This window comes from Hylaeus anthracinus, unplaced genomic scaffold (genome assembly GCF_026225885.1).
Source record: "Hylaeus anthracinus isolate JK02 unplaced genomic scaffold, UHH_iyHylAnth1.0_haploid 11994, whole genome shotgun sequence".
Taxonomy (NCBI): domain Eukaryota; kingdom Metazoa; phylum Arthropoda; class Insecta; order Hymenoptera; family Colletidae; genus Hylaeus; species Hylaeus anthracinus.
This window is the reverse complement of record NW_026534341.1, coordinates 7,205,781-7,231,006: the sequence shown is the minus strand read 5'-3', so window position 1 is coordinate 7,231,006 and position 25,226 is coordinate 7,205,781. Positions and strand designations below refer to the sequence as shown.

General features: G+C 48.9%; 1 protein-coding gene across 4 annotated transcripts in view; it reads right to left on the bottom strand.

Moving 5' to 3' along the window:
* LOC128888933 (homeotic protein antennapedia-like) overlaps nt 1-25,226 on the bottom strand; it is a 131,516-nt gene that overhangs the window by 70,902 nt on the left and 35,388 nt on the right. Inside the window, exon 1 of one of the 4 annotated variants that reach the window (XM_054146168.1) lies at nt 11,483-11,503. The exons of 2 other annotated variants lie outside the window; for them this stretch is intronic. The gene's annotated coding sequence lies outside the window, so the exon portion shown is untranslated. Of the gene's footprint in view, nt 1-6,678; nt 7,321-11,482; nt 11,504-25,226 lie in introns of those variants that run through there. One more of the 4 variants, XM_054146165.1, reaches the window with a different exon arrangement.

Genomic DNA, 25,226 nt, shown 5'->3' with positions numbered 1-25,226 from the left:
AAACCGACCGATAAATTTTCGCGGAAATCGTGTAAGTTTCTTATTTATTTATTTACAGAAGTTTACGAATAAATATCGTTAGCAGAAGCCGTTGTTTACATTGCCGTGCTAATCGAAACAATTGAATTTTTGAATTACTTTCATTCACCGACGAGCATTCTACCACCTACCGTTTATTGAACAGTAAAGAAAAGGTTGCGACAAAGACGTCGAAGACGAAGTTTCGAAAACCCACAGGGCAACGTAACTTCCGAACAATGGAAACGGTGAACAGAGCGATGGAGTCGCGGTTCGAAGAACTAGACACCGCCTGTACGAGTGTGCCAAGTTAATGCGAGGCGTGTAACAAATACAGCCGATGATTATCGACCTCGATTTGAAGGGGAGACAATAATTATAATGATTACATTGGAGTTGGAAGGTAGGCGGCCGCCGGGAAATAAATTACGGGTTTGCTTGCTGCGTGCAGTCCACATAGCGGCATAGGCTCGTTCGATAGATCGGTATCTGAGCATTCTGTTCGATAGAGAGCGCCACCGCAGCTGTTGGCTTCCGTAATTTTTTATCGGTATCGATACAACCGTCACCCGCCACGCTCGAGTTTCACTCCGCTTCGCATAAATACGTTTACGCGTTGCTAATTACTTTTTCGACGACTCCGGATAAATTTCTACCCTGACCAACCGGTGAAACACTTTCCCTCCCACTGGCATGCCTCGCGCGTTCAAGGTCTCCGTGGCGTTCGACTTCGAAAACCGTTTCGATCCATTACTTTCGATCAACCCCAATTTCATGAATTTTTGCTTGACCAGGCGTCTTCGCTTTCAGTTGTATAAATAAATAAACAAATCCGTAAGAGCGCAACGCTCTGTGCGAAGTTACACAAATGACGTTTCGCAGGCCACCCAGATTCACGTGTTACGAACACTGTTGCGTGTAATGGCTGATGTAAATCTCACTCGAGTGCCACTACTCGTTGCAACAACGATCTATTTGTTTCTATTCAACCGGCCGACCCAGAAAAACAGCGACTCCCTATATCTACATTGCCCCACCTTGCATCCAATGAGTGTCGAGTTAGATTCTAACGCTCCCAGTCCCTTGATCGGGCGATCGGCGTGTTGCGGGCCGCGGTTATGCGTCACTGTTTTCCCTGTACGCGAGAAGCGTTATGAATACATTTAGCCCACGTCGTCGGTGAACTTTCCAGCCGATCCGTATCACGGGCTATAAAAATTACAGTGAATGTAATCAAACGGGCCGCCGAGTATTTTCAGACGGGCCGTGGCCGCTGCGCCTTCCACACGCAATGTGAATATTCAATTTCGCCGCGACAAGATGATTATCCAACGAGTCCGTCGACGTTGCTCTTCTAGATCCACAAAATCGACGTCCGATCGACGACATTGCCCTGCCATGGTAGGCACGACCCCTCGAGTCGCGTGAAATTGGAGTCATCGTTGAAGAGGGTGCCTCCGAGGAGTACTTTTGGCTGAGATATATTCGTTGCAAAGTGTACGCCTCGAAGACATTCTTTCCAGTTGCACGTGACTCAACGAATCGTTCTTGCTACGTTTGGACGATATCGTCGACATGGTGGTGCAAACAGATTCGTTTGATCGGAGTGCGTCCCCTTGCGATGGTGCTACTACAGACACCTTCAAGGACATCATGGTACGGACATGTACTGGTATCATTTGAGAGGATATCCATGACTGCAGAAGGAACGAGCGTACGCCTCGGAAGCGTTCTTCTCGGGTCCCAAGGATATCCGAATGCTGCTCACGGCGACGCGCCAAAAAGTCTTATTTTTAGGTTCTCCGGGGCGGTTAAAAGCGACACCAGCATCCGGGTGATCCCGTTTGTCGACCAGTTGGAGCATTCCGACCCGCATTCCAGCATCGATTACTGGCTGGACAGTCCGATTCCCGGACGATAGCCGCGAGCGTCTCGCAATCATGGCTGTCCACGTCCCACTGGCATATGCAACGACCGCTAGGTGCCGCCGATGCGTCGTTTCTCCGGATATTGTGTAGCGTCCGCCAGGACACCTAATTATACGATTGTCGTTCGCTGGCGAGCTCGAAGATATCGCGGACACCTCGACGGTTCGGTCTCGCAAACCACCGTCTTCTTTCTCGCTCTACTCCTCGAGGTTCTTCCTTCTTTCCAGCTTTACAACTCCTCGCTGCTCTTTTCGATTCGCTCGGGCGGTTATCTTTCTTCTCACCGTCTTTTTGCCCTCCTCTCGACATCCTTCTCTCCCCCTCCGTACTCCGTCTTTCACGGTTTAAGTAATACTCGCTCGACGGAGATACGCGTGCTCGTTCCCACTTCTTCGACTCGCGATATTTCGCGTTCCACGCTGCGTGGTTCGCCGTTGGTCTTATTTTCCCCGTGGATGAATAAGCCATTTTCCAAGAAAGCCTCCCGTTGATCCTCTTATCTTCATGGTTCATGGGTTGGGATAAAAAATTAATTCATCCTGTGCTTGTATCGCGAATCCTATTGTATATTGAAATAACGTGCAAACCTATATGAAAACTATCCCCGTCAAGGTATCGACTCGTAATTAAGATCAATCTGGTATAAAAGTAGCAAGGTGTTAATTCTTCCGCCGCCTTTTCTATTTGAATCCCAATTTCTCCCATTGCCGCGTATCTATCCGCCTTCGAAGCGGTCAGAGAAGTACGCGCGGCCTGCCCGTTCTCCGTCCTCTTTCTCCGTTCGTCCTCCTCTCCTCAGCACGGCGAAGATTGTCGCGCGATTAGTGCGGGCCCCAATGTCACGAGGAAGATACATTGCTCTCGTGGCTTGGTCCGCGTTATATGTACGCCGGAGTGTGCATACCCGGCGAGGCTTATACGGGCCCCGTTTATATACGGTAACACCGTAAGTGCATAATCGTCGATCGCATCTCCTTGCACTTTGCGTCAAGCTACAGCACCTTGTACGTCGGCCCGACCGACCGCCCCGTCAAAGATCCTCGTATCTGGCGCTGTAACGACCTGACGTTTGCCGTGTACCTACGGAGACGCGTCCGCGATGAGGCGTCACGCCTGCCGCGAGACTGACGCCTTTAGAGCGCCAATTGACGGCTTATGAAACAACGGCTGTCCAACTAGAAGTAAACGTTACTCGAGATGGCTGTCGTGTGCTTGTCACGGAAACTGTGCGTCCGTTTTCAGGAAGAACGTCGTCGTCGTATCTGAGGAACGGAACGGATAGTGCTTCGCTTGGGTAAACTAGTTTGTCGGCTGAAAATTATGAGCCTAGTTATATTCACAGCCTTAGAGTACATTAAAATGGACGTCAAAGATGTTAGTCCCTCAAGGTCATCGAGCTATAATCCCGCCTACCTGCTCTGCTGCTCTATCTCTCATACCTCTGCTCCGCGTTTGCTCCACCCCATTCTTTGTTTCAAACTTTTTGCTGTGATGGTCTCCACCGGAAACCGCCTATAAAGTGCGAGTAGTCAGAAGCACGCAGACGTGCAAATGCTGTTACAATTCGATACCCCCACGGGGGTATCGATACTCCAGTAGTGTCCAGAATATTGCGATTTATGAGGAGTACGCATACCTCTGCAACCGACTATACGTGCACAGACTGAGAGATAGGTCGGTGAGGATAACTCGCCAGTGGTTTCGAGCAGCCAATTCATTTTGTCGGATCATAGTATTTTCATCTGTTTTCGCTGACTACCTCCGCCGCCGTAAAACTGACCTCTACGGGTTAAGATAGATTAGGATGGTGTTCGATTTTTCTTCTAGATTTGTTCATTTTCTAATTGACGCTGACATGGTTAACTAACGACCAGAATAAATAATAAAAGTTCCGTCTTCGTGACAAACGACTCATGATGATAACCCGTGACCCTTGCGGCAATGTATACAAACCATTCACAAATGATAAAGCAACTGACGTGTTCCAACAGCGACGTTCAACGTTTGCACGTATCGCAACATCAGCTAATTTTATTCGTTTCTCTGACAAGGTCGATAGTAAATACAGTCCAATAAATCCGAAACCTGCGTTCGGCGACCCCACGCTCGTGGAACAATCCCAGAAGGCTGCGCACCGAACCGCATGACGGAGGATTCCCCGAAAAGGCAGGAATGAAAGAGAGATCAAGAGGCCGCGAGAGAAAAATCCGCTTCGGGAAAGGTAACGCGTGTAACCCGCGATACGCGAAAGGAAAAATGTCTGAAACAATGAGCGCACCGAACGGAGAAGGCTCGCGAGACCCCGTGGCAGTTTCCAGCGGGGAACGCGATCGAAACAAAGTATCTTATAGTCACTCGGCGGACATTTCTGATGCGCGTGCCGAAGAAATGCACAACGGTCGTTGTGTTTAGCGAAGAAAGGCCGGTGCATGTAGGCCGGGAGGACGTTTGTATGGCAAGACGATGGCAGCTCTATCGGCATTACCAATTGTGAACGCCGCGACTTTTATTCTCTCGTGCAACGGATAGCCGCTTCTTTGAAGGCTTAAAAAAATTCCGGTATCCGCGTCCGACCACCTCGCCCTTGCCTAAGCGGTCCAGGAACCTCCAGCCTCTCCGGGATGTGAAATCGATTTGACCAAGCTGGATTACCGAGCGAGTATTTACGAAATCTGTTTCAGCCGTTCGGAGACTTCGACGACAGGGGGGACAACAATGCGACCCTTCTCCTTTTATCTTCGGCCCTTCTGCTTCTTCTCGCTACTTAAAAGCCAATATTTTTCGTACAGCTTCTTTTTATTTTTTGGGCAGAAATTCTTTCTTAAATAAAATCTGCTCAAGATCGAGTAGAGATTTAGCTATCAAAGTTAATTTCTTTCGATGAAAGATCTTCGGGTATTGTAGGACAAGACACATTTCTTTAGAGAACAACCTGATTTCGTTAAGCGTATAGTCTACCGATTTGAGGAATCGCGACGTTTACAGGAAATCCCAAAAAGGTACGAGTGCTAACTGGCTGCCCCGGTACAGCGTCAGGGCGACAGAGACCGGAGGACCGCCGGATGATTCAGCGCTGTTCATTACTCAAGCAGCTTTTTACTTTAATCACATTAATGAAGCATTTAATCTCGCCGCGTGTTTTACAAGCCGCCGGTGTGTGGCCTATCTCGGCTTCGTCGTTGACGAGGATTTCTCAGCACTCCCCCGTGATCCTCTCTCTTGCTCTCCCTTTGGCCCTCCGTCCTCTTCCTCCGACCGCGGCTCTCCCTCGTTCCACGTCCTTTCACTTTCATCCATCTTTGGGTTATTATTTTCTTGTTCTCCCACCCTCCCGTGGTGTCCGCTAATAACCGCACCTCGTTTAGGCCCGTTTACACCTGTAGGACCGTACCCAGCGTCCTTTATCTTACTCCGGCCGGGCACGCACCATTACGGTAATATATTGTATTACAGGTGCTCGCTTTTATGGTCCGCTTATCGCCACGGGAGTATCGAAGGAGGTGTAATCGAAATCGCTATAAAACCGGATTTCGTATCGACAGCTGCCGTGCCGGACTGCTGGGACCGTCGAGGATGCATCGCCACGGTTTAAAAATTAGGAATCTGCCTCCGAATAGTCCTTTTCATGGCGCCGAAACGACTAATACGCAATACCCTTGGGCTTAAACGAGGTCTAGCGAAACCTGATGGACCGATTTTTTTTACTCGATTTACTGAAATCGTTACCACGAATATAAACTGCGCAAACTGTGCCAAGGCCAACGAACGTCAAACTTGTTTTATCGTGCGAACGATCGACTTCCGCGACGCGCAAAAATGGCCCCCTAGAAGGGACGCGTCGCGACGGCGATCGGCGCGGATAGAGCCGCGTGGCGGGCAACGTTGTCGCGTGTATCGGAATCCACCTCGATAAAATCTGCACTCATTGTGCCGGGACGGACAATAAATTCTCGGCGTCGCGGTGAAATTTCGTAAAAAAGACAGGAACCGGGTCGCGGGCAGCTCCAGCGAAGCCGCGCCGCGGACTAGCGTTTATTGTTTCCCTGAACCAGCCTTGGCTGGAGCCAGCGTCCGCCTCTGACATCGGTCGTAATAGGTATACAGTGGGTTGCTTACATTATGCCGGGAAAGGAAGATGCACGCATGTGCTCCGCGAGGCCTGGGGCGGTGCAACGTCACTTACCTGAAACAATAAATTACATACCGTTACGTTACGCGTACGTATTATATGCGCATATATAGGTAAGTGAGTGATTTACGATCTCCTCTGCGTTACGTGCTCGCGTACATGTGCTTACAGCCGCCCGTGTGCAGGGAGCACCTGTACGCGCGTGTCTACGAAAGTCCTACAACGATAATGTCTCCCAACGAATCATGGGACGAGAACGGAGTTTCCCCGTCGCTTTTCAAACAACTTTCTAACCTATATTCCGAGCCGCGTCCGCGTGCTCCGATCTTTCCTTACATCTTCCGCGCGCGAAACGAGGGGGTTCATCCATCTTTTTTTTCCCGCGCAAAGTGCCACATTTTCCTACCCTTGAGCGTATCGCCGTCATGCGCGACTATCTTGATCACGAAATGATCCATTTTAGAGGGGTGGGGATATATTTGAAGCGCGTTCGTTGCACTGACAAGATGGAAGAATCGAGGGAGAGAAAGCTCCTCGGTGGAATTTAAATTTAGAAAAATCGGATCGTTCGAGGGCTCTGAGCAAGGTGGTGTTCAGTGTTACCGGCTGAAGGAAGATGAATCCGCCAAAATGCGCGCAAGGTAAGGTCACGTTTCGGACAAGTGATCTTCGTCGGTATCCGGAGCGCGGCCCAGCATCCTTGCATTCTCATTGGTCAATGTTCAGCACCCCTCTCGCACTTGCTGGGTCCACTGTACACGTGGTGCTGACTTCGATGCGCCTAACATCCCATCAGGTCTACCACGACACACACTGACGCGTACGTGTTACGCGTGAAATTCGGAAACCACCGACCTCCGAACGTATCAACGTCCGACGAAAATGTTTCGCCTATCGACTCCGACTACTTGACTGATAATCACAAACGGTGAACGACAGGCTCCGTTCCCGTGTCGTCTGATCATAGATTTTGGAGCGTGGTCCCAATTTCACCAGTAGTTTTCCAACGATATCGAGAATAACATTCGGTGCACACGATTTGGTTGTATCACAGGGTAACGTTATCGGATTTGGAGAGGAGACCGATTACACAGGCGGAACGATTTCATCGACAGCGAGGAGCGGTGTAACGATAAACATTGATGGCACCGCGGAACGTCGAACGCGTGGAAAGGAGGAAAAGGAAGAGGACGAGGGAAAAAAAGAGTGGCACGAGACAGACTGGAGACACCGCATAAACCTTCCCGACCGCGAGCCGCCACATAAATATAATAGGGAAGGTAAGGTCTCGTGATGGTTGGTCGGCATTGCCCGCCGAACCGTCACGGACTCAGCACGTCGTATAGGTAGGGGGAATTCGCGCGGGGGTGGGGTGAGATGGGTGGACGTGTCAGGGGCAGAGTGGAGGTTGAAGAGGGAGGGCAGCGGTGGTCGACTCCTCTCTCTACACGGTGCAACACACGGCGGCGTGAAACACGGGGAAACGGTACGAATGATCGATGGGATTCTGCGCCGTTGCAGGCATGCCATGGGTGTTCCCCACTACCTTTTGCAAGTGAGCTCGACGCGCACACCATCCCAGGGAATCCCCGCTCTAAGTCGACGAGCGGCTCACGCCGTCTGGTGGGGCGCGCGCACGTGGTGCGCGACACAGGGTTCCTTCGAGTCGACACAGATGGAGCGTCGAACGATTGCCGCATCGCTGCCATCTAGCAGCGTATCGAGGAACCTCGTCGATAAAAGTATTGGCTACATTTCCTCGATAAATCGAAGTATTCAAGAGTTTGGCGGGAATCTCCGGGCTTTTACAGTGTAATTATTTCCCGCTTCCTACTTCGAGCAGCTGGCATTGAAGTAACCGATGATTAACCGATGACTTTACCTCGAAAATTGCTCGTCCTCGTACTTGAACTCCAACGGTTGGCAACGCAGGTTCTCACGTTTCTTGTGGAGGACGGATCACGGGGAAAGACACGCCTCTAACCGAGAACGGTTTTATGGAAGCGATGGTAAACAGTTCATCGCGCGTCGCGTAAATTTTTGAAACCTAGCTGAATTAATGAAACGAAAGTGGAATTCAGCGACCGGCTAGTTCCAACTTTGCGCGAAATGGACGCGATGGTAAACTACGGACGGCGATTAGTCTGAAAAATGCATAAGTAATAGGTACGCGACCAAATTCCCGAGGTTGTTAAACTTTCAGGTCGACCAGCGCGCACACGATGCGGTCCAGCCACGTTTTCCGCGGACCGGCGTACCCCTCCGAACAAATCTATTTGCATACAAATTGAAATTTTCGGTTTCCTTCCGACCTGTCTAAACGTTTGGACGTACAACGCGCTGACTACGCGTGGCGAAACACGAACCGAAACGATCGGGCTGTGTTTATTACTTGCGAATGCCTGTCACAATTCGTCAACTTAATTGCGACATTGTTAAACAACTCACGATCGGCGATCGTGCATGCGCTGCGCGCCAGGGGACTTCTAAAATTCTCAAGGCGAAATTTAGTCAGCTAGACAGCTCGCGCACACGCGTCCATAAACCGGGGACGCGTCAGGCATTCGTGAAATGCAATCGCAGGACCACCCGCGCGTCGATGCTCTTTCCACGCATCGACCAATCGATGCTCGATATTTCCAGACCGTAAAAGTTCACGCTATCAACTTTCCATCGCGAGAGAGTTGGTAGAGGTTTGGTAGGGGTAGGGTCAAGTGTACGCAGATCCATGTTTTTGGGCGGTCTTTAGCCGAATCGAAGGAAGAAGAATCCGTGGAACTAAGAGAATCAAGGAAAAAAGAAAGAATTTTCAGGTGCAGTTGTTACACTTAACGCAAACGATAAATCGCTGGTGAAAGAAACGGTAGAGTCGTGGTGCGAATGAAATTAATTTAGCGCGAGTGACGGCCGACCGTGGAAGATTGAATGCCTGAAAGTACTGAAATTCCCAAGAACACGATCGTTATATAATTAGTCTCACTCGACCACGCAGTGGGTATCGCGGCACCACCACGGGGCATTGTACATTATAGGACGAAAGTAGTGCAAAGCACGGCAAAGCAATTGATCAATATAGCGCCAACAACCCCTCGTAACCACCCTTCTTCAGCTTCCAGTCCCCGTCGTCTACCGGCCGCCACCGCCCTCTCTCTCTCAGCCGAGTCCCAACGGCGCAGAGAGAACGCACCCCCATAACAAGTTTCTTACTCATCTTTTTCGTTCAATAACTCTCCATCCAAGATGGCCACCGCGGTCGTCCCTCATTGGCTGGGGGAAGGGGTGGTCGCAAGGGTCTGTACGGGGTTTGGGTGACCCGAGAGGCGAGGAAACCGAGTGAGAGAGCGAGAGAGGAGGGGTTGGAAGCAGTGACGCCATCTATCTTCCGTTGCCTTGGCTCGGCGTAACATAAGGCAAGATAAATTGCGGGATCTCCCGGGTTCTTGAACCTTTCTGGCAAATTGCATAAGAATATCCACCCTCTACCCCACCCGCTCTCGCCCTTCCCGCCCTCCCCGACTGCCCCCGCAGCTCCAATGGAATTGGAATTAACTCGAATAAATCACCTCGGTGGCTCTGCACGGCTACGCAGAGAGTTGCTCGTCTCTTCGCTCGAAGGAGTTCAAATTTCTTTTACAACGATGTAGCGCTCTCTGCGTTCTTGCTACTAATTCCTCGGGAATTCGAGGGAATCGTTAAATGGCTATAGCGAACCGTACTCGCGAGTAAAAGGATACCTTGCCAGCCAAAACACGGCTTTGGTATCATCGTAACGCCACGAAAAGGTTTCGTCGAAAAATAATAATAAAATTCACGCACAAATTTATTACCTCTATTAATTTTATAAGCATCGATGCTTTTCCATTCATTTCATCCGCATAAACGCTACGCATACACGACAAATAAATTATTTTCACTCGTTTGCCGTTTATCTTGATTTGTCGCGATTGTTATTAATTTTTCGAAACAATAGTATGTGTAATCTAAGGCTAAACATCATGCTGCTTGCGCTGTTTATTTTACACTTACGAGGGAGCGCCAATTGCCTTGGCAAACATCCGCGTAAAAACAACAACGTAATGCTAAATAATACGCTTTATTTATGGGCCAATGAAATTTCGCATATTTCATAAAACTTCCACCGAGCAAATAGGGGGTATTATGTCACGGCAATTGCAAAGGCGAAGAGTAAATGGAAGATAAAACGATCGAAGCGTTAACCGTTGCCCACTACGAGACTCATAAAGCAGTGCCGACATCTGGCGGCATTCGTGAGAACAAACGAAACAACGCACGAAAGACGAACTATTGTGTGCGCGGGCGCATCATGGTCCATTGATCGAAAGATATTGCGAGCGTGGAAAATCGTCGAGAGACAAATTTTTAGATTTACAAGAGAAACTTTACGATTTACCCAACTGTCTGCATTTCTACTTGGAGGCAACACGGACGATAAGGGCAAAAGGAATGATTTATTGTTACAAGGTAACCCCGTAATTATCGGAATTACCATTAGGCATAAACATCGGTTGGAAGTGTCCTGAAACATTCATCAACGAATTTATCGTAAAACAAACGAACCATCGAAGGAATCAATCTTTCAATTACTCGAACGTGTAATTAATCGGCGATAGTGTCCCGTGTATACGCGACCTTGCGTTTAATGTACGCGTACGAATACGGTGGAATCGTTGACGCACGTGCCGCAATTGCGAAGCCATAACCCTCTCCTTGCGCACCTCATACGATGTCTCTATTACACGCGACTTCGCGGTAGTCTCCCTTCCCCACGATCGTAGAAAGCGTGGTAGGGGACTGGTTATCATTGCCGAGTGGTTAGCTTTCCGTATTGCTTTCCGTATATTGTGCCAGGTCAGTAAATCCGAAACCGAGCTTTACGATTTGTTTACTCCGCAGTGGGTTATGGGACCCGGTTATATAGCCATAGGTATGCGGGGGCCACGTGATCACGGCCATAAACGCGTCTGTTATGCGCTCGTAAACCGTGAGAGCCCCATTCGACGCTTGCCTCTCTACCGGTGGTTCTCCCCACCACGATAGACCATCGTAAAACAAGCGTTTTACGATTGCTGCCTATCGCTGATGATAGCGCTACTGTACGACCAGAAGTACTTACGCCGCCATCCGTATCGCTGCCGCATACTATCGCCTTTCCGTAAACCTGTTCGCACCTCTTCAACGGATACCGAACTCGACGTTGCAATCGATATCGACGTTTACAGATACCTACATATATACTTGATTTTCAGTGTGCGACGAACAAAAGCGCCATTTTTTTTTTTTCGAACTACGAAAACGCATGATGGATGCAGAGGACCTATTCCATAGATTATAGAGATCTCAAGTGTTGCAAACGGAAAGTGCGAGGGGTGCTCGAAAATCCAGGTACCTCGAGGAATGAAGACCCTGTTGACCCTGGCCATGCATCAAGCTCGTCGCGTTGCGCTGGCATCGTATCGCGATCCGCGTAACCGGAGCGCGATATCGAGTATCAAGATCGGCGTAACAGTTTCGCGCGGCGATCGTGGTGCCCCTGGCGGTCGGCGTTCGATCGACGAGTAGTCTGTATCGGCGATGACGTCACGTTCGCTACGTCACGGTGCCGACGAAACGTAGAGGGCTGACGTCACACGGACCCATAGAGAGGAACGAAACGACGGCGTGGTTGTGACGTAACAGCGAGCCTAGGAGAAAGAGAAACTTCGTGCCAGCCATGCTGGCGTAGGTAGGGGAAGGAAGAAAAGGGAGCCATTATAGAAGGGGCGCGACTAGGCTGAATCCTCCCCGCCGACCGGTCGGCCCACCGAGGAAACAGCTGTCAGCTGCGTGGAGTTGCGGACCCTGTCGTCTCACCCACCAACCCTCCTTTCCCCGTTACTCCACGTGCCGATGTGTGCGCGGTTCAGCGCATGTGTTGGTCCACCTACGAACAACGTTCTGTGTTCCAAGCTGAACCCATCCCGTGCACACAAACGCAGTCGACCCGCCAACCAGCCAGCCACCCACCCCCGACGTTAAAATATTCCGGTGGGCGAGCGAGCGCGGGACGGGAATAGCCCGGGAGAGTTATGGCCGCCTCCGAGACTCAAATAACTCTTTAATCCGCGGGCGCGTGTACGCTCTTCGCGCTCCTTTCTACCGCGCGTTCCTCAGCTCCCTCTGTGTCGTTCTTTCGTCCGGTGCTCTCTCTTCGCTGTCGTCGATTTTCCCGGCTAGAAGAGCGCCGTCTATTTGCGGCGGACTCCAACGAAAACTGACCCGTGAAAATTTCATCGAGTCCACGCTCGCCCTTTCCAGCGCGCTTTTGATCTCCACTCCTGTCCACTTTTCCCGCTCGAGCTCATAATGCCGCTAATTTACGCGTCTGCCTCCGACCGCTATAAATTGGCTAATCAGGAGACGACTTCCTATATTTCTGAGATTTTTGCGTCTTCGACGACAGACGCGTGCACAGAGGACACTCATGCCAACGGACGCACGATGCGAGTCGCATGATCCGACGGTGGCTGAACGTACAGCGCCACTCCAAGTTGAATTAATCGTTGATCGCAATTATTTCAACAAGTCTACATGTTTTTACGCTGTTGTATCAAAACAATAACACGGATTAATTTAAAGGAAGATTTAAACACGGACATGCAGCGATCCGAGAATGGACGTGCCCGAGGAAGAACACGCGCGGCGTCAGCTTCGATAAAGAGACATCAATAAGCCGAAAAAGGAATACGACGGCGCGGTTGATCTCGATCGTTGATCTCCATCGGGCAAGTAACGATCCAGATTGAGTCGCGCGGCACAAAGATAGGTGGCGGCAGGCTCGTGGATCGGCAGAAATCGATCGTCGATTAAAAATTCCGCGAAATCCGCGCGCGTATCGACGCATTGCTCGGGAAGTAATTAAATGCAACTCCGTTCGACCGCGTGGTTTTTTTTTTTTTTCTTGTTTGCATGGAAATCGCGAGCGGCAGATCCCACGGGCGCTGGGTTTGCGTTCGTGTGCACGCAAATTAAATATCCGAGCCAGTTCGCGTGTAAGAATACAGACGTTCGCCAGGGCGCCAGAAAGATATATCGTTCCACCAATTTGTTCTTCGTGAGGAAATCCATTATTAGGCGAAGCACGAACTTTTGCGACTAATTGCGAGAGCGTTGTGTGTGCACGCGCGCGCCGGCCGACCGGTCGAGCAGAAACACTCGCGTCGAACACGGTCGACTCGCGCGTGCAAGCCGACAACTCGCTCGCTGGCCGCGTAGACGCGAAAATAATGTATATTCATGGGGCTCTCGCGACGTTAATGATTCGTATGCCGATAAGTGGCTGGCAATATTTCGCTTACGGATACTTTACGATCTTTATCCGGTTGATAAGCGAGCTGGTGGCTCTCGTGCTTCGTTTTACGGTTTCGTGCGTTCCCGTGACCTTTGATAACACCCGTCAAAGGTTGCCACTCGACGATCCTTGATCCGTGATCGCACAACCTCCAAAGTTAACGAATAGTGTGCCTAATCCGTAGAAAATGTACACTGTACGAACGAACCCTCGCCATTGTGGTGTATTTCTGTCTAATCCAGAAGAATTGTTTTTACTCGGTGCGTATGTACCAACGGAAAGTACGGGCTACTTAGTTTGCAGATACATTATACTTTCTAACAAGTGAGGCTCACCGTTGTTTGTTTTAACATAAGGAACTCACGCTGAGTTAGACTCGTCGTTCCAAAGCAAAGGGTTAATTTTCGCTGCAAATCTCGGCAACACGTGTAAGCCGGATGCCATCGAGAAATGTGTAAGTAAACACTTTTCGTATACAACGCGAGTCCGGATTCCTGTTAGAAAGTTCACAGATGTATTCTGCGTTTTGAAATTAACAAACGTCGGTCCTGAAGCATTTGTTTTTGGAGTTGTAGCACGTCTACGGTCAAGTGAATAAAATTTTGGAGTAAACTGGATTAATTCTTTAACAAAGCCTAATCCCGCAACCCTTGCGCCGGCCAAAAGGAAATGCAATAAAATAATGATGACGGTAATATTTCAGTTGCCGACTTCGATAGAGAATTACGACAGTCCCGTTCTAAAACGCGGGGCAAATTCGTCACCTACCCGCACAATAAATTTCGAAAGTCTTTCGGAAGAGGCAGTAAACATTCTTGGGCTAAACTCACCGAGGATTTTAGCGCGTTGAATGAAGAGACCTCGAGTCAAGAAGGAAGTCGACTTTATTGCCTCCAGGTAAACGCGCAAAAAGTACCAAAGGACTGACTTGGCCGTAAAAAACCCACCCGTCGATCGCTAGCTAGCGCAAGGACGAATACGTCCTGGCGTTGGCAACTGGCAGATAAGCGAGGCCTAAAAAGGGCCACCCTCGGAATCCTCCGGGTGACCGAGCCTTCGAAGGTCAAACAGCCGCAACGACGAACCGCAGCACGCTGTAAAACCATAAATTTGCACTTGGCACTTTTGTCCCGCACAAAAAGGCAAAAGTAAGCCCGGGCAAGGAAAAAAATACCGTAAGTCTCGAGTCTTCTGAACCGAATTTGAAGTCAAGGAACTCGTTTGCAAAGGCAACAGTGTCCTTTAGATTCTTTGGAATCGATTGTGCTGTTTGTATGAAGATCTTTTTCATCAATGAGACTGAGAGGATATAGCAGTGTTGGGATACACCCTCTATACACCTCTGATTTGTTGACTCGATATACGAAAAGTGTTCTATTACTTTACACGTGCGCTTTGTGGGTATCTCGAATCTGTAGCGCCAGATGGTGTTGGCAGCGTTAGTCATAAAATTCAAGATGTCCGAACAAACACGAGAGCGATGACGCATGAACCTTGGCGAAACCAGTGCAGAGTATGAAGGTTTAAATGGGTGCGCGCATCGACAATCCAAAAGTCTTGGATCCGTTATCGACGCTATGTTCTAAAGTGCTTTGTGAATGATAACGTTGTCGAAAGTGTGTAAACAGAAAAGTCCAAGGAACCGTCTACCAAACGATTCCCAAAGTGAATTATCGGTCGACCAGCAATCGACGCGCGGAGGCGTCAGGTTCGTCGGAGTAAATCAGTCTGGTCGAGTGGGCATCGGTAATCGAAGAAATGAACGAGTCCGTGGCGAGATAAGATACGGGCGAGGGGAACGAAACCCCCGGGATAATTATTTCGCTGCACCGGGGGTCAGGTAAACTTATCGCGATGGGAGATAATCAAATCTCGAAAGACTTTTTTCGGGGAGGCCCGGTCCTTCCAAGGTCGGTCGAGCCCGTAGTCATAAGCGAATGAGGACAACAGTCGGTCATCGTTGCGGCCGTAAATCAACCGTTGGCGTTTTTCGGCTGTGCTAGGCAGGCCAAAAAGGGCAGGAAAAAAAGGAACGAAAGGGAAAAAAAAAAGGAAGGCGTCGGGGCAAAAACTCCGTCCGCTCTGTCCGGGCTTGTTATAAGCGGTCCTCCGGTTAGCCGGACGGCGAACGAACGTGGGGTGAGATGGGCCTTACAGGAGACTCCGTGCGACGAGGAGAGACCGAGAGAGAAGAGAGGAAAGGGAAACGAAGGGAACTTTAGCAGGAACAATGCCCAAAGTCACGGGGAAGAATGCGGTCCGTCGGGCTACGAGGATGCACGAACTGACTTCGTGGGTGCCCATTGGTCGCCCATCGATACTCTTTCTACGGGAAGACACACGCGCTCTTCCCAGCCGGCGACAAATACACCAGAGAATTTACTGCTCCGCCGGCCGTTACGTCATTTGGCCTCTTTCAAGTCAACCGCGCTGCTTAAACTCTTTGTTGGAAATCCGCTGGCGAGAAGTCGACGCAAATGACGCCGGGTTGCTTAACGGTTACCCCCTTAATTGTCGAACGAAGCACGCCAACTCGTTGCGTCCTATCCGAAGACAGCCAGTCCTGCCAATCGGCGAGGTCTACTCGTCTTCGTCACGTTTTGTCGCCTTCCGTCAGGGGAATCCACGAAAACTGTGCATTACTGGATGTCGCGGAAAATGAAGCACGCCGCGCGCCGTAGCCTTTGAAGAAAAAATGGCCGGTCACACGCGAGGGTATCGAAACCCCTGGCGGTTCCGCGACATTTCTCGATCGTTTCGAAGAATCACGGATCGATAAACAGCGCGATTGTGCAATTGCCTGTATCCATTGTGCTCGTTTGAGTCGCGGCGCTGCTATGAATACAATAGAAGCGCTCTGTGAACAAGACGTAAGCGGCCTGGACGTCGTAATGACGCCAGGCTTACAGCGACGGTAGCTGGAAAATCGTTGAAATTTTACAGGAGAAACGTTAACGAGGGAAGTACCGTGTTGGAGAATAATCGTCGATTATCTCTCAGTAATTGGCAGCGCTTTGCTGCTTCAAACGACGGCCGAAGGAGATTGCTCGTAACGAGAGATCGCGACTGTCCGCAAGAAACTGTTGGCTTGCATCATAATTATTTGCCACTTTTCTTACCGAAGTCCGACCGAAGATTAAATCGAAAGATACAGTGCCACTAATTAAAAGCATAGGAAATGATTACAGTACAACCCAATAATACGCGGTCAAGGTGTAAAACTTGTCAATTAGTATGTAAAGAGAGGCTCGAGAGCTGTCCCTGTAATTTCTACCGTTGCGGCGTGTCGCTAATGAACGGGATCTCGATTGTGAGCGACGAGTACCCTATCATCGAGCGAATTACACGAATTATAGGAACTCGCAGAACGCTGATGAAGTCGCGACCGAGCATGAACGGTCTCGGCAGCGCGTCTTTAAGCAATACATATATAGAGAGAGAATTACCGTGGTAGCGCTAATGTCACCCTCGCGGCGAGATAAGAAGCTCGGCTCCCCTCGCCCTCTTCGTACGCTCGTCCCTCTCCTTCTTATCCAGCTCCAGGACCCGTCGCTTGAGTTACGAGCGCGATTTTTATTATTCGCGTACCCCATTCCCCTCCGACGCTGTCACCCAACCCTCTTTTTCCTATCAGCGACCGCTCATAGGCGCCGGCTGCACGCCCACGGAAACTTTTTAACCGGAAAAAGAAGCAGGAATTCGTTCCTAATAAACTTTCTCAGGTAAAATGATCGTCGATAGGTAAAAATACCTCCTTTGTAAGATACCTTATCGTAAGTCTAACAAATTTTATTAGAAATCCCACTGTAAACATAAACCCTTTATGTTCAAGAAAGCTATAAAAATTTATAATCAAGTCTAATAATACGAAAAAAGACACGTATCTAAAGTTAGACTATTTTTTATGTAATGCGATTCTTGCATATTTTACGAACGAAATGGCACAAAGTGCAAAGGGTTAAGAAGCAAAGCAATCCCGTTAGATAGGGTAATGTGATACGGATTTGAGGAGGACTGCGAGGCCACAATCGGAAACATCGTTACCATAATGTTCTCCAGCGACACACAGCCCTTCGTCATCCCATCTCTGTTGGCACGTCAATTGTAGAGCGACTATGGCGCGTTACACGGTGTAACTCGTGCAATTTCTACTCTGGTTCAACGGTACACGCGCGCCAACGTGCAGAAATAATGCACACGTTTCTAACACAGGTGTACAGTGTAGAGACGAATAGGAAAGTGGGATGCACGTGTGCGTGTACCACGGGGGTTACGGCAGTAGGCGAGAGGCAGGACAGCGCGGAGGGATGAGGCACACGCAGAGAGTTATGATGCCGCACAATTAGCAGTTCGTGTGAGAGAGATCGATCGCTGCCGAGAACATACATCAACGGTGTAAACGCGAGACACGTATCGCGTTTATATGTATACGCGGAAACGCGACGTTTGTCCCTTCTACGCGCACTGGCGACCCCAGCTGCTGACGGACGAAGCTTCGAAAAAATTGTACGTTGACCTTAATCGTTTCTCTACCAAGTTTATTCGAGTAGTCGATTTAAAGAATCACTGTACATACTTTTAATTTCTTTAGACATTCCCAGACAGTTGCTTTTGTTGTCGGCAGTTGTTAATCCACCATTGCATGCAGCGTTCTACTATTTTTGTCCAATTAATCTCGAACCTTCCCTCCCGTTCCATTTACCATCGCCCTTTCTCAATATTGGCGAATAATACATTTTCGTTTCACTTGAAATTGCAGCCAGCAACACCGGCACCGTTCCTAGAAAATTGCTTGTTTGTTTAACCCCGCGGCGATCCGCCCGAGAGGGCGGCGATGAAGTTTTGTCAATAGAGGGAGATTTAACTATCCCGCGAAACTCGGCGCCGCTTCGGTAACGATATTCCGGCAGACGGGAAGAGAGAGGGGGACTGTTTTGCTTGTAAATGCGCCGGTCCGTCATGTTATCGTTACTTCCGTTCACGCTTCATTAATTTTAATTAATTTCTATAGGCGCTTCGTTCGCCAACCATCGGTGATTAATTTCGCTCGGAACGATATTACCTTGTATTTTTAACAAATCTATCGTAAATGATCTTTCGTAAATTAGCAACCGACGGTTAAGGTCGAGTTCATCGAAACCGTGGAATTATAACGAGGGATCGAACGAATATTTTATTTTGCCGATCTCTGTTGAGAAGCTGTTGCAAAATGGTGCGCATTACCTGATCGCGGCGCGCTCCATCGCGTCGAATCTCAGCAGCGGACGTCTATCCACGTCGTCAGCATGCGGAAGTAGTCGTGGTAGCGAAAATCTCGGTCACTGGTCTCACAGCAAAAATACACTTTCGTCCGCGTGGTCGGAAAGCGAACTGGGCGTCGGTGACGGAGAGCACGCGGGCCTGGGTCCGTGTGTAGAACAGTATTTCTCAAGGGCGCGTGCCACCGAGTTAAGTTACGAGGCGTTTATGAGCCATAAGCGATTCCACGGGGTAGATAGAGTTACTTAGACGAGTTATTTCACTACTTTCCGTGGCGGATGGCGTCCGTGAGTGGGACGGGCCAACGTTGACGCGCGTCTTACGGCAGCCCGCTCGGCTGGATCAGAAGGACCGCCTGCGACTGCCTGATTTACTATGGTGGACCCAACGTGCCGTGGACCCGCTCTACCCTGGCCTGCTATGATGGGATTTTCTGACGGGGGTAAAAGAGGGACTGGTTAGAATAGTGGGGTAGGGGTTGTCGGGGTGGGGCTTACCGGAATAGTCCCGGGGCGATTTCGACGCTCGTGTCTTTCACGCGTCATTGCTGCCCTCTAAATAAGAGGAGCTCTTGCTTTACCCTCTTTTATTCTTTCGAATACTTTCCGTGTTTATCCGCTCTTGTCAAACCCGAGTCGCGTGAAATTTGATTTTGGAACTTACTCCAAAACAGCATTATGTATTTATTTAAGAAACGTTTCGATGTTTAGAATTCTTAAGAATTCTTAATTATTATTAATATGAGTATGCTCTTGCAATGTACTCCAATCCAGATAACGGTGCACATATTTTCCCTCGGACGTTAGAATTAATTTTACATAGGCAAATTAGCTGTTAGTTCGTAGGGAGACCGACAAACGTTTATCGCGTTGCACGTTTCTAATGGCAAGCTGCGAATCCTTCCACATTTCCCTCGCATAGTTACACGTTGGCAGCGCGCTTTCATTCTTACTTAGCGACGATGAAAAAAAAAACCAGAAGCGCGACATTCCTGCATTACGTTATCCGACGCATCGCGACGGCTTTTTTTCTCTTCCCCTTGCCTCTTACCTAGAACCGTTCGCCCTCGTCTAGAACAGCAAAATCGGAGACTCGAAAACAGCCCATTAGAGCTACCTGTTCTACGCAAGACGCCACACGTTCGATCTTTTTACCAAGTTATAAATAATATATACCGTCCAATTAAACATAGAACAATATACGGAATGTTCCTCCATGGGAAATCATGGGAAAGATTTTACCGAAAAGGCAAAACATGATCAAAACATAAAGGCATCGTCCCTGTGAGTGGTATAATAAAATATTTCACGCACAACTATCGCAGCAAGAAGAACGTAACACCGACGAAACTGTCGATAAATGATACTTTCAAAGAAAACTGTGTGATATTAGTTGCAAGCGAAAGCAAAATTTCAAGGTTGTGTTCACAACCGGATTCTACGGGCGCACTGCTTCTGTATTTAACTTAAATATCCTTGCACCTATTTCAATTTATCCGTTACTGCATGAAGATCCAATCTACATTCGAATAGATTGCAATGGCGGAAGAACCCGAGGTTTTCTAATTCAATTTGTAATTTCAACGTGCGCGACTAAATTACGCGGATCCTTCGAACCGTGGAGTTAATATTGTCGTCGTGGTCGCGAGGGGCCGACGCGTATTAGAATATTTAATGAAATGAAATTTATCGCTTCCCTTGCGCGCACTTTTCACAAATTTCCAAAGTATTAGGGCGGAGTTTAGGGCCACGGCATGGCCACGCCAGCCCTCCCCTGAATAGATTATGGTTGCGTGGCTGGTGCCTGGGCCCATGGAATCCGACGACAATAGCCCCCGGGGTGCTACCCTATGAGCAGTCGAAGGTATGCGAGCAGAAGGACCACGACGTAATTTTCCTTTTTTATCTATTCCGCCGCACGTACAGTCTTTTCACGGGTCGATGGAGTCCTTTGCGTAAATTAATAGCATTTATATGCCGATGCCGTTCCTCACGCGGTGTTCCTGACTGATGGCTACCCTTTTACTCCGGAGTGAAAAGACTCGAGGCGAAAGAACATATGCGAGCCCGCTCACAAAACTCTCTTCGAGCGGGTTCTTTAAACGGACGACACTCGGTTCGCTGCGGAGCATTAATTCGAACGTTATCCGTCACAATGAGAGGTTAATCGATCAAAAATCCAACGTGTAAACAGACGGAGGCTCGAGCTATTTCTCTTCCGCGCGATCTCATATGGTTCAATTCAAAAATTGTATAGAGGGATAGATGTCCAAAGAAGGGGTTGGACAATTTGGCAACGCGCGTTATTCAGAAAAATGGACTAGTCGAACGTAAATTCGTAAATCACTTTCAACGGGCAATATTGAATTTCCTGAAGAGGTATCTCTAACGTCCAAACACGTTACATGCTTCATCGCTCTATTCTTCGAAAACTACTATTTTCAACAATCGTTCTCTGTACGTATCAATCCATCGGATAAAGGCGAGTATTCCATTTGCATCAACGAATGTTTCTTGTCCATTTTAGCGGTTCACATAAACGATCGAACGGATTCAGTCAATGGAATTCTGCGACATTTTTATCGTTCGTCGAGAGGAGCATCGTCGATCCTCGATGCCGAAATTATTAGTACGATAAGAACCGCGGTCGAAGTCGATACGCCGCCGTGGTTAATTATTATTCCGCGAAGCAAGATCGCGATAAGAACGAACTGACTAGCCGGTTTCGACCATTGGCATGCGAATTAAGCAATCATACTCGTCGCAGCGAGCGCACCATTCGTCACTCACTGTCAGCTGAAGTTTCGTCGTGAGCGGCATCGTTCCCCAGTTTTATTAGAATTTTATTTAAAACACTCGCGGTTACGTAACGCGTCCATGGTTGGTCTGTAACGAGACCGTGGCTTCCAATGGAGTTGCCCTGGTCGTTCGTCGATTTTAATTAACGGATATTAAAGAGGTTGAACGTATCAAATATGAGGATATAAATACAAAAATTAATGAAGAGAATAATTAACTCGTCGGCCATCCGAGCGTGGCGAATCAAGCTTCCGGCCGGTCGTTCTTGAATAGCCGGTTTTAGGCTTCCGCCATTACAGGCCTCCTGCGGTTAGGAGCGAACGTTGGTCGTTGGAGTGTCGTGGAATGCAAAATACGTGTATTTGATGGTTTCTCGCGTCGAAGCCTGCCCCCTGAATCCCGTAATTTTCGAATTGGTGCTATCGCATCGATGATAGGGTCGTTACGCGAAACCGGTCATCATCTTGTATGGAAACCAGCGGAATGAAGATGTCGGCAGTCCGGTCCATTCCCCTTTTCTCACGGGTGTGCTATTTCACAAAAAGCGACCACGGCTCGCGTGCAAATTTTTAACGTGCCCGTTATTAGCTCGTTCTCTATTCCAAGACTACCAAAGATCGCTACGCCTTTTCACGCCATTATAAATCACTCGTTTCACCGGTTTACGGTTCAAATTCTATAGCGAAACTCGCTAATTAACTTGGCGTAGTTTACTCGTCGCGATGTGTCTTCTTAAGAGGCGAGTAATTAATCAGAAACGCTTAGAAATCATACCATAAAATCAAATCACACCCCGAATCTTTCCGAGTATGAAAATTGCGTCTCACCGTTGGCGACGGTGACCAAAATTACCCGCAATATCGCGTTAAAGTAACCCCTCGACTCAATTAGCCGGGCGCATCAATCTGAATTCGCGGCTAGGTTCGCCTCAACGGTTGATTGGCCACGACTAGAATTACACCGCGACAGAGCCGTAGTCCGGGACTTGGTTCCCGGGGTGTAATGTTGTTGCGACTAACGACGAGAAACCAGTATATTAACTACACCGTGTAGCGAAGCCGGCCAGCCTGTCAGACTGGTCGGCTATGTACCGCGCCAAGGTAGAAGAGGAAGAGACCGTTCCAACGCCGAAGGGCCGCAGGGAGAAGGTGGAAGGTAGACAGCGCGAGTAGTAGGGGGTTGGTCGGCTTGATATCCTACCTGGAGCGCGGTAATATGGTTGGCAGTACATTACGTAACAGTAAACTCGGTATTCAGGGTTAGGCGAGCACGTGTGTACAACGGTGACGCGCTTTCGGGGGTTGTTGGTGGCGCGTTGCTACCAGTCGACATCCGTATCGAAGGTGAAAGGGGGGTGGTGGACGGTGACGGTGGCGGGGATGACAAACTGCGTTCACCGGTTGGCGCTACGATGCCGAGATCCATAACTGTCATCGCTTCTGAACTGGATCTGGGAGGATTCAGATTGTCCGAACGCACCTCGTCGACAGGTTGCGAAAATCGTGAAACGCGCTGAGTGATTGAAGCGTACACGCGGCGATACGAGAATGATCTATCCGCTGGCCGGCGATAACGGGACTGACGAGCTAGAAAGACTCGCGGTAATGAAACGACCGACCTTCTTCCCCATAAGCGGTTCCACTCCATAGAGAGACATGTTTTGAACAATACCACACTGTAATCGATTACTCTGGTATATAGTCTCAATGCGTTTAAAATTTCATTAAAATATATCCAGTAGTTTTGTGGAGTTGTGTGTATTTTATTGAATACTTGTATCATTCATGCGGTGGCAGAGAAAATGGCCTGTCCCAAGGGTTGATAAATTTAAAGAGCACCGGCACACAAAGTGTTAATAGAGTTCCTCTTGGAGGGAGTCAACGTTGCTACTATAGAAAAAAAGAAGAAGAATGAAAGAATAAAAAGTGACGGTAGTGGACAATGGGAACCGCTGCGTGACCTAGTACTGTTTCGAAAGAAACAGCTTGAATCAGCTCCTAGCGATCAGATACCGGCTCGCGGATGAATAATTTTTTTAATTAAATCCTGTTAATTAAATTCCAAGCGGCGTAACGGGGAAGCCCCTTCCGTGATACGACACTATTATTCTCCGTAAGTTACCCGGCTCGTGTAAGAAGCGTTCGCGCGGCGGGGGCAAAAAGTTCAGGACACTTTCGTTGCTCGGATCGTAAGAAGAGGAACAGGTAAGAACAGGTTGGCAAAGAGGGTAATGGAACACGACTTCTCGTGCGCCGGCGAAAGAGTGAGTAGGGAGGAGAGGGCAAGTGCGACCGCAAGGCCGCAACCGCAGTGTGGGAAGTGAAACGAGCCGAGTGGCGTAGCTTTTAATGGACTGAGGGAAACAACATTAAGTTAAGAGCAAAGCAGGGTGTGAGAATTACACGGAAATAGTCGTGGCTCTCGTGGAAACGGCCAAAACGGGAAGAGGGGCGCACTACGATTCATAAACCGCCAATTACCCCGTTGACCCCTTCTAGGACCTCCTGGCGAGCGCCAAGGACCATTGCCTCTCAAATATCCTGACCAGTAGCACCTACGACTGACTTGGGTTACTCCATGCTTCTTTTTTTTGTCAACGTCTGAGAGGATCGAGAGAAAAGTCGAACTTGTTTTTAATAAAAGAAGCAATATTCTACTACGACAACAACGAATTGCGATAGGGATCATCGCGATGATTCGAGGTAGACAGCCACCAGTCTTCTTCGAGGCATCGATGGAAGAACGCCTGGGAGATCTTCGACGTGGAGGGCGGCGAGCAATTTATCGAATGATAAATTCCACGAAGATAGGATCGCGGTTAGATTAAACGACGACTCCTGCTCGTCCTACCGGTTTCCACCACCTATTCCATCCACAATCCCCAAACCAGCGAAATTAAATATAGGGGTCGAATTGCAGTCGCGGCGGCTGCGGTGATATAGGCTCGCTCCTCTCCTCTTCACCGCTCCTCTCTCCCCGAAAAAGTGGTTCTAGCATTTCTACTCCCTCGACTGGTCTCGCTACTTCTTTCGCCCTTATCTGCCACCGCAGACTTTCCCCTCTCTGCTATCGTCTTGACAAACACCTCCCCCTTGTATCTGAAAGCCACTCGGTTCGCCAACCCTCCGATTTAGATCCTGGCCCTATGGCGGAGGCAACCGCTATCGCGCAAAAAAGGCCGCTCTTCGGATAAGCAATAACACTGGGTCTCTGGTATCAACATCCGCTATCCAACCAAACGGAATGATTTACTCCGAGAGGGAGAGAAAAAATGTACTATATGGAATACACTAGGAATATATAAATACAATTTCATTCGACGAAATCGCTGTCAAATGAACGTTGTCTGTCCCTTTGCAACCTCCACGGAGTGCAACAATTTCAGCGGCGGAAGGTTATTCTGAAACTGGTGAGTTGTTCCACGAGTGTCATCGGCGGGGGAAGGTAGCAGAGACCCCTTCCATACGCCATATGTTTTTGTCGTTTCTTTTCGTAGCAATTCGTGTTAATTGTTATGGGTAATTCGAAAAGAACGCGAAACAGAGGGTCGAAACATATAATAAATGAGCCGTTCATTGCGCAAATCGGCTAACTCCATGAAACAAAAAGTTGAGAAATGCGATGATAATGACATCTGAAATAAATTTGGAATTTTATAAGCTATCTCTTTTAATTGAAGAATAACACAGGGGTGGTTTCGCACGTGAAGTTGAGAAGGAAGCAGCAACAAAATGTGGCAACTACCG